General features: G+C 44.6%; 1 long non-coding RNA gene across 1 annotated transcript in view; it reads left to right on the top strand.

Moving 5' to 3' along the window:
• Positions 1-8232, top strand: part of LOC130572947 (uncharacterized) — a 26392-nt gene that overhangs the window by 1108 nt on the left and 17052 nt on the right. The gene's annotated exons all lie outside the window — the stretch shown is intronic.

Genomic DNA, 8232 nt, shown 5'->3' with positions numbered 1-8232 from the left:
AAGCCTCTGCCCGGCCCCGGCGCTTCCCTCGGGGGACGCTCCCCCGCCAGCACCGGCGGAGAGGGGGCGGYGGGAGGGATGACGTAGTGGGGCGTGGGGCAGGGGCGAGGCCGGGCGGCGGCGCAGGGAGCCCCCTCCGAGCCCCCTGAGGGCGCGGCTCCGCCAGGGGGGTGCGGGAGGGACCCCTTCATCCCTGCCCGAGTGGCGGGCGGGCCGCGGGAGCGGCGGGGCGAGCGGGAGAAAAGGGATGATGTCATCCCCTTTCCCGGGGAGGGCGGGGCCTGTCCTCGGGAGGAGGTGGGCGCGACGCCGCGGCTCCCTCAGGAGCGGGGCGAGGAGGGGGATGCGCACCGTGCCAGCCTCTCACGGTGCCGAMCCCGCGCGTCCGAGCCAGCGCTGCCCCGGGCCCGGGGGGGCGATCGCTCCGTGCCGCAGCAGCGGGTTGTGGGGCAGGCACCGGGGCAAGGCACCCCAACCCCGAGCGGGAGTTCCCGGCGTGGGTTCCAGCTCCGGGCGGGATCCCCAGCAGTCCCCGGCGTGGGTGCCAGCCCCGAGCGGAGGTCCCCCGCGGCCCCTCCACAGCCCGGCCGGCGCTCCCGCTGCAGGGCGCAGAGCGGAGCGCAACTTTGGCACGGCCACAGCCGGYGCAGTGACGTATTGGGGAAAGAGCCCTTGAGCCGCGGCTGCAGCTCTTCCCCGGAGCCGGCTCCTGCAGGTGCGGGTGGCGGGGCACACGCTCGGCTCYAGCGCGGCTCGCTGCTCAGGGCACAGGCTGGCGTGCGGGTGATGTGCAGGAGCCTTCCGAGCACATCGAGTAGCCCGGCTGTAGGCAGTGACGAACGGCAAAAGCTTCTGATCATCCTGCGGTTCTCAAAATTTCCACATTTAGGTTTACTGAAGGAACYGAATGGTCACCAGTGCTTAATTACTGTGACCCGCTCATTTTTCCCTAACTGGTCAGATTAACCATGTAGGCTCAACACACAGGTACTTGAGAAGAAAATTGAGCACTTTTCAGAGTAGAAACCTCATGTTTCCTTTCATCTTCARCCATCATGTATTGCCTTTAAATAAGACACAGTTATCTGCAAYAGAAATGCAATGCAGAGTCTTTAAAACAACAAGATCTGGAAGTTGGGTGGGGTTTTTTCATCTTCARTTTTCACAGATTTTCCCACTCACTTACAGAAATAATTAACAACAATTAACTCTAGCTACATACTTAAAGACTTGACCTTGGATAATGCTTAAGGGTCCAAATGCTCCTAATCGCATGGTGCCAGGAAGGCTGAAAGCTTTTTGGATACTTCTACATCAGTCTTGTATTGGGACTGATGCTTTGTCCAAAAGCAACATGAAGGGACTGCATTGCTAACTGAAAAGAAAAGAAGCAGGAAAATAAAAAGGGGGAGGTTTGATCATGCTGGAGGCTCAAGTGTGCCTGGTTAGATAGCTAGGCCATTACCCTCCTTCATGCAAATATTGTAGTAATAGCAATCCTTATTTTGAAAGTCTTAAGAGAAAGGCACAGGCAATGCTGGATTCTCACTCTGATGCAGCTTTGTGGGTACTGACCTCCTCATACTGCTGAAGCAGTGGCAAAGAGAGGTGAGAAAAGGATAAAAATGTAATTCAGGCGTAGTTGATACTACAGAGAGCGGCCCGCTGGAACCCTCTGGCTTGGTGAGATGCAACAGGAACAWGGGAGGGGTGGAGTGCATAAGAGGKGAAACAACAGGTGAAGTAAGGTACATAGTCACGGAGGACACAGAGGTTAAAAGGGGAGCTTGAAATGAGATGTGGTGGGTGATGGAAAGCCAGCAGGGAAGTCTTTGTGTATGCAGATTATATCRGTTATGGAAGTTGATCATTATTATCACAATGTAGCAGGAAAATTCAGGGAAAAGACAGCACCACAGAGGAAATGAATGAGCCCACGACAAGGGATTCTGTCACTGTAATGATGAGGTAAGGGAAGACTTGTGTTTCAGCGAGATATTTAAGTGTCAGTAACCTTTCTGAAGAGTGACACGTGAAACAGATCAGACCACAGGAGAGTCTGTCCTTAAAATMTCTGTTTACAGCTCACAGGAGAATATACCAAGAGACCTTGATGCTCAGTGCAGAGGCCAGTGAAGATATTAACAGAACTCAGGATGTTCTTAGCTCTCTAGGCTGCTAACTGGGAGGGCTGCTATAAATTAATAGCTTCTGAGGCTATGTCAGCGAGTGTTGCTTCATTTCTTGAAATTATGGGCTAAATTAATCACTGTTTTAACATAGCACTAAATTATTTGCACTTACAGGCAGTTTCACCAAATAAATCTTCATCTTTCATTCCATRAAATGTGCCCTTCCAAGGCTGAGTGAGCAATGGACTCCCCACCCCACAGGTCACAGACCTGACTGGGATGAACTGTGCATGGCAGGAGAACAAATGTTTTCAAGRGGGATTGATCCTACAATAGTGAGTTGCTTTTCAACAAACTGTTGTCACATGGAAGGCAGAATTCCCATAGAAAAGTGCTTTGATTCCTGTCAAAGCACCATGGGAACAAGACTTCAGGATTTTATGATGCTTGAAGTATGGTTAGCTGTYTTGAGACAGACAAGTCTGCCTGCCTGACACAGCTACTGCCACATCAGGAAGGTTATTTTGTTTAGAGTATATTGTATATTGGTATATTCTAAAGTGAAGCTTTCCTYGGATGTCCAGTTTGCAGGAGAAAAAAAAAAGTGTTTCTGGGTTTGCATGATACTGATGAAAATTAAATGAAAACCAAACCAAAAGGGGAAGCCTCTGCAAAGTGAAAATCCCACATTTTGGACAGTCTGGAGATGCTGGCAGTGTGAATTCAAATGCAGGGTTGTTAAGGAGCAGTCTGAGTGCTTCCTGCAACTGTGACCTGTGTTTCAGCCCTCTGTTCCTTGCTGAAAGATTTGGTCTGTGTCTGCCAGAGCAGGCTGCTTTCTGCAATCAAACACCTGAAAACTCTTGTCCCCACCTCACATTCCCCCACCCACCATTAATTTTTGTATCTGCAGAACAGCACACTCTATATACTGAGCCTTTCTAAATACCTTGGGGAGCCATTTCTCCAGAAACCCCTTCTTCATGCCCCTTAATATGGATGCATTTGGATTAGCTCACAAACCACTCTTGTGTTTATTAGCTCCACCTCGCCTTGTCATCAACACCAGTCAGGTGCAAACATTAATCAAATTAGAGGTTCATTCCAGCCAGGCATAAGGTCAAGCTTCTAATTACAAGGCTGGAAAATGAGAATGACTGGGAATAATTTAAACTTAAAATGTAATTCTAGGGCATATTTAACAACAGGTTCTTTTCTAGTCGCCCTATTATCTTTCACCTTGAGTTTTTAAGATGTCTCATCCACTAGAAAACAGGAGACTAATTTGCACCTCTACTGTGTAGCTTGTCTTATTCTCTTCCAGCTCAAGGGAAGTGTCTCAGGTATGGCTAGCTGTGGTTCTGTTTGAAGTTCAAAATAGTTCCTGCATTCCTGATCCTTTTTTCTGTCACAACTTCTAAACAAGCTGTCCTATTGCACATTGACCAGCCCTTCTTTCCAGCCACCAGGTCATGAAGGAGTTTTCAAAGCTTTTACTGTCTTTCCCACAATTTGCATTTAGCAACATGGAAAGCCATGAGATCTGTATTAGTCCTCTCAGGTTTTCCATGCACACTGGTTTCCTCTTGGGTAACATAAATGGCTCTCTATCAACAAAGATGACAGACATGGTAATGACACATTTTGACCAAGCAACACTCYCACCATTCAGTGTCAGCTTCTGGGGTTCCTAATTTCACATCCCCCCACTGCTGAAGAATGAGAGATCACACCTCCTACATCCAAGAGTGTGAGGAGAGCAGGAATCACACTAGACAGTGCTGATCTTAATGTCAGCAYTAACAAATCTAATCTGTCCCTAGTTCATCTATCACTGTGCCAACTAGGCATMGTTTTGTATGATTAAGTACCTGTGAAATCAAATAGTAAACTGAATTTGTTCCATTGGGTACATTATCCAAACTGGACCTTTGGATACATCATCATTAGTATGATCTTTGGCTTGTCGGAAATGCCAGAATACAGATAATAACAGTAAAAATACTGACACTGTGCATTAGTGGTTTCCTTGACTCATTACAGCCAGAGAATAAAGTCCATACTTCACTCTGGAAAAATGTAGTGCTTAACACTAGATGTCACAAGGAAGAAATAGGATTTCTGCTACATAGAAATTAAAGATTTTAGTAGGCAAAGAGCCACAAAACACTTTATGCATTGTCTTACTGTAATTTTGTTCATTAATAATTTTATTTATTCACTCCTTGGAAGAAGAAAACTGTGTTGACTGTTTAGCACCACATTACAGATCTAACTGGGCTTTCCTAGTGACCTGGAAGTTAGAATTCTATTAAATCTGTTACTAAATCAGTAATTTTATGGTAGTTGCATGAGTTTTACTCAGAATATGATGACAGTTCCAGAGGGGTCAATGCTGCATTAGAAATAAGTTGCCACAGACTTTTATTTGCTGGCAAAATGAGAGGACTATTCACATCTAACACTTCAAAAGCGTCTTCTGAGAGTATCATTCATTCTACTCCAAGAGGAGTTTAAAACTTTTTTTGTGCCGAGTGTCACTGGCCATTACTCATAACTGGGGACACCAGGAGATGTCTGCCTTCCCTTGTTTTAATGCTGCTGCTGTGTGAAAAACTTCTCAGCTGAGCTCCAACGTGCTCCCAGCCTCACCCTGAGTCCAGCCTGTCTGCCAGAGAAAATAATGGGTTTGAAGGGAATCTGAGAGGAGCACAGTTGTCTTAGAGAGAAAGAGTGACAAATGCATACCACAGAGGCTGTGAGGAAGCAGAGTGAATTTTCACCCAACTGTATTCTTTCATACAACTGGATTTCAGGCTGTCTGAGAGGGTAAAACTGCAAAGGTGGCCAGTTAAAATAGTAAAAGATTTAATTTTCTTTTAGGAATWAATATTCAATAAATTACACACTCTAGAGCTGGCAGTCATTTTCCAAGAGAGTAAAAACATCGTGCTACACAATAATTGTCAGCTGATATAAGCGAGTTTACAAGTGTTATTTGCATTAATGTAGTGTGCTGTGTATTACTGTGCTGTTGTGTTCTACATCTTGAAAATGCAAAAGCATAACTTGARAGTGTTTGGAAGCTGCCTATTGTAATGGTACTTTGGAGCAATATTGGGCTTTACAGAGATTGCAATTTCCTTAGCACATGGCTGCAGTCTGTGCCAAACAGCTTAATAATATGCAGCATTTTAAAATGGAAGTGAAGTTACATGGGTATCACCTAGACCCCTACACATACTGAAGGAAGTCAGTGGTTCACCTGTGGTGCTGCTGCATTCAAGAATGTGGGATGGAGATCTGGCTACTGGTTTGACTTTCTAACTCGGTCTGGTCTGAGTGTTGCCCTTAGCAGAGCCCTTTCCTTTCTGTTCCTCCACTTGCAAAAGGAAAAGATGGTGGTACCTTGTAAGTGCTTTAAGATCTACAAGAGAAAAATGGGAACTATCCTTTTAGTAAGAAGGGGTATCCATACCCACCTGAAATAGTGCAAGGTTTTTATTTATAGGAGCAGACACTTGAAACCTACCCTTCAAACACAGGCACACACAGGACGTGAATAACAAGAGGATAACAAGTCCATGAACTAATCTAGTGTTGGCTCTAAAGAAGCCAAAGCTGCTTTGTCAGTTGTGCACAGTGTGATGTGTCAGGGAGATGCTGTGTGGCTGAACAGCCTCCCTCCTGTCCTTGTGGCTGCACCGAGCCCTGGCACTGTGGAAATACCMTCCTGCACTGCCAGGTTCACCTTGCCGAGTAAACAACACTGGGAGCACACAAAAGCAGCTGCACAGAAGGGAATAAAGGGACAAAGGCTGCCTGAATAGGAAGGATGCAGAAAGGCACAAAATGAGTCAGAAGGGACAAATTGTAATGACAAGTCTGAAAGGATGTGAGAAAYGGGGGAAGGCCAAAGGAAGGTCTGCCGCTTAGTGTGCAACAAGAAAAAAAGGAGGTGACACCAAGATTGACACATTTAGTGGTTTTCAGTCACWACCAGAGTCTGGTACCCAGAAATTTAGCATGCTTCATTTTAACAGGTGTGTAGAAAAGTCCAAAATCAAGGACAGAAAACCTTTTAGACATATAAGGAATGGAGATACATTGAAGTCAGCCAGGCCCACTGAGCTCTACACTGGCAGATTTAAAGCACTGTAGCAGTCTTAAAAGCACTAACAATAAACTTTGACAGCTTCTAGAAGAAAAACTGAGTGGATAAATGTAGTACCTGTCATTAAAAAGGAGAAAATTAAGAAAATGGTGACTTTCAGTGGAGTCAAGCTAGGACTGTCACTAAGAAACATTTTAAAGCAAATACAGTTTGTTCCTAAACATGTAGAATACAGTCAGGCAACAAAGACTTTTGACAAATAAATCCTGTTAAAATAGATCTAAGCCCTTCTTTAGTTGAAAGAGCTCTGTGCCATAGGCACCTGCCCCTATTCCTGCTGGTGACATGATGTCTCTGGGAGGCACGCAGGAGGGTGCTGTGCCTTCCCCTTCTGTTCTGAGAAGTTTTTACCCCCAAAACACTTAATGACTGCACAAGTTCAGCTGTGGGTTGAACTTTCTGTGGGTGCTGGATTTACTGKGCAAGTGCTACAAAGGTCCTGCCTACTGATGAATCCCTCCCTACCCTTTGACTGTGTCGTTGGGAGAAGGTAATTTGTTGCCGGAACAGGTAAGGCAGATTGCTGGCAATTGGATACGGGCTGCACAATCTAATTGCAAGGATACCATCCATAAACTGTGTACACTGGGCATCCCTGACCTATCTGCTGGTATATGGCAAGCATCGGATGTGAGTAAGGCTCTTTAAAAGCTTTTGATGTAACCCTGCATGACGTTGTTATGTGCTGAACTAAAAAAAAAAAAATGAAAAGGATAAAGAGGCCAGGCTAAAATCACTCTGCAGTCTGGTGGGTGCACAAGTGGTTGAAATACCACTTGTTCAGAGTAATTATCAATGATTCACTGTCAAATCAGGGGAACATCGTAAGTGAGGTCCCACAAGGGTCTGTCTGGGGTCAGTTTTACTCAGTGCCTTCATTAATGACTTGGATGAGAGTAATGATTTGTATAGAGAGTAAAATTTGTGGATGACATTGAGATGGAGGGCTTTATGAGCACTTTGGCGAACAGGATTAGAATTTTAAATAATCTTGCTACACTGGTGAAATGCTCTGAAATCAATAAGATCAAATTCAATAAAGAATGCAAAAGAGTCCYCTTGGAGGGGAGAAGTCAAAAGCAGAGGTGAGAAATGGAGAATAGCTGGCCAGGCAGTGGTACTGGAGGCAAGGCTCTGGGTCCTGCAGTCAATCTTGAACTGAGGATGAGTCAATGGTATAATGCTGCTGAAAAAACATTCGCCTCCATAATGATTTCACTGTCCCATGAGCTGAACAAATGTAATTCTGGTGACTATAAAGATAATTATGCTGTGCTACTCAGCACTAATTATTCAAGTTGTGTGCCCAGTTTGGAATACCATAAGAAAAAAAAATCAAGCAAAAATAACTGGAGAAGAGGAAGAGGAGTGATGAATTTTATTTAGTCTAGAAAGAAGGGAAAATAAGAGATGACCTGGTAGCATTCTTCACCTGTGTAAAAGATTCAGAGAAAAATCAAGTCGTCTCCATGCCAACAAAAAGATGAGAATTGATTTGCAGCAAGAGAGATGTATGTTAGATCATCATTTTCTCAGTACATCTCAGGATCTGAAAAGGTTTCTTAAAGAATTCCCATTGTCAAAGTTTTAGAAGAACAAGACAGGCAAACTTCATTTACRAATGTGCTACAGAGTTGATTCGTCTTCAAAGGAGATAGGACATTTATGTTTCTTCCAACCTTAAGTATATGTGATTTTCATCTAAGAGCTTAAATCACAGAAGACAATACCATTCTTAATAATCTAATTCTGCAATTCAGTATTGAARTGTGTAGTCAGTACAATAAAATGTGAGTCAATTAAATTCTGAACTCTTGCAAGATTGTGGTGTACAGAACTAAAAAGCTGATACAACGTTATATTTTGTTGTGGCACGGTTCCTTCTAGTAAAGTATTCAGTCCTAAGAGTCTTCATGAATGTCTTTG

The sequence above is a fragment of the Malurus melanocephalus genome, unplaced genomic scaffold (genome assembly GCF_030028575.1).
Source record: "Malurus melanocephalus ecotype Western Australia unplaced genomic scaffold, MMel_1.1 scaffold_46, whole genome shotgun sequence".
In the NCBI taxonomy this organism is placed as follows: Eukaryota; Metazoa; Chordata; class Aves; order Passeriformes; family Maluridae; genus Malurus; species Malurus melanocephalus.
Note: the sequence above shows the minus strand (reverse complement) of the source record. Positions and strands in the feature narration are given on the sequence as shown.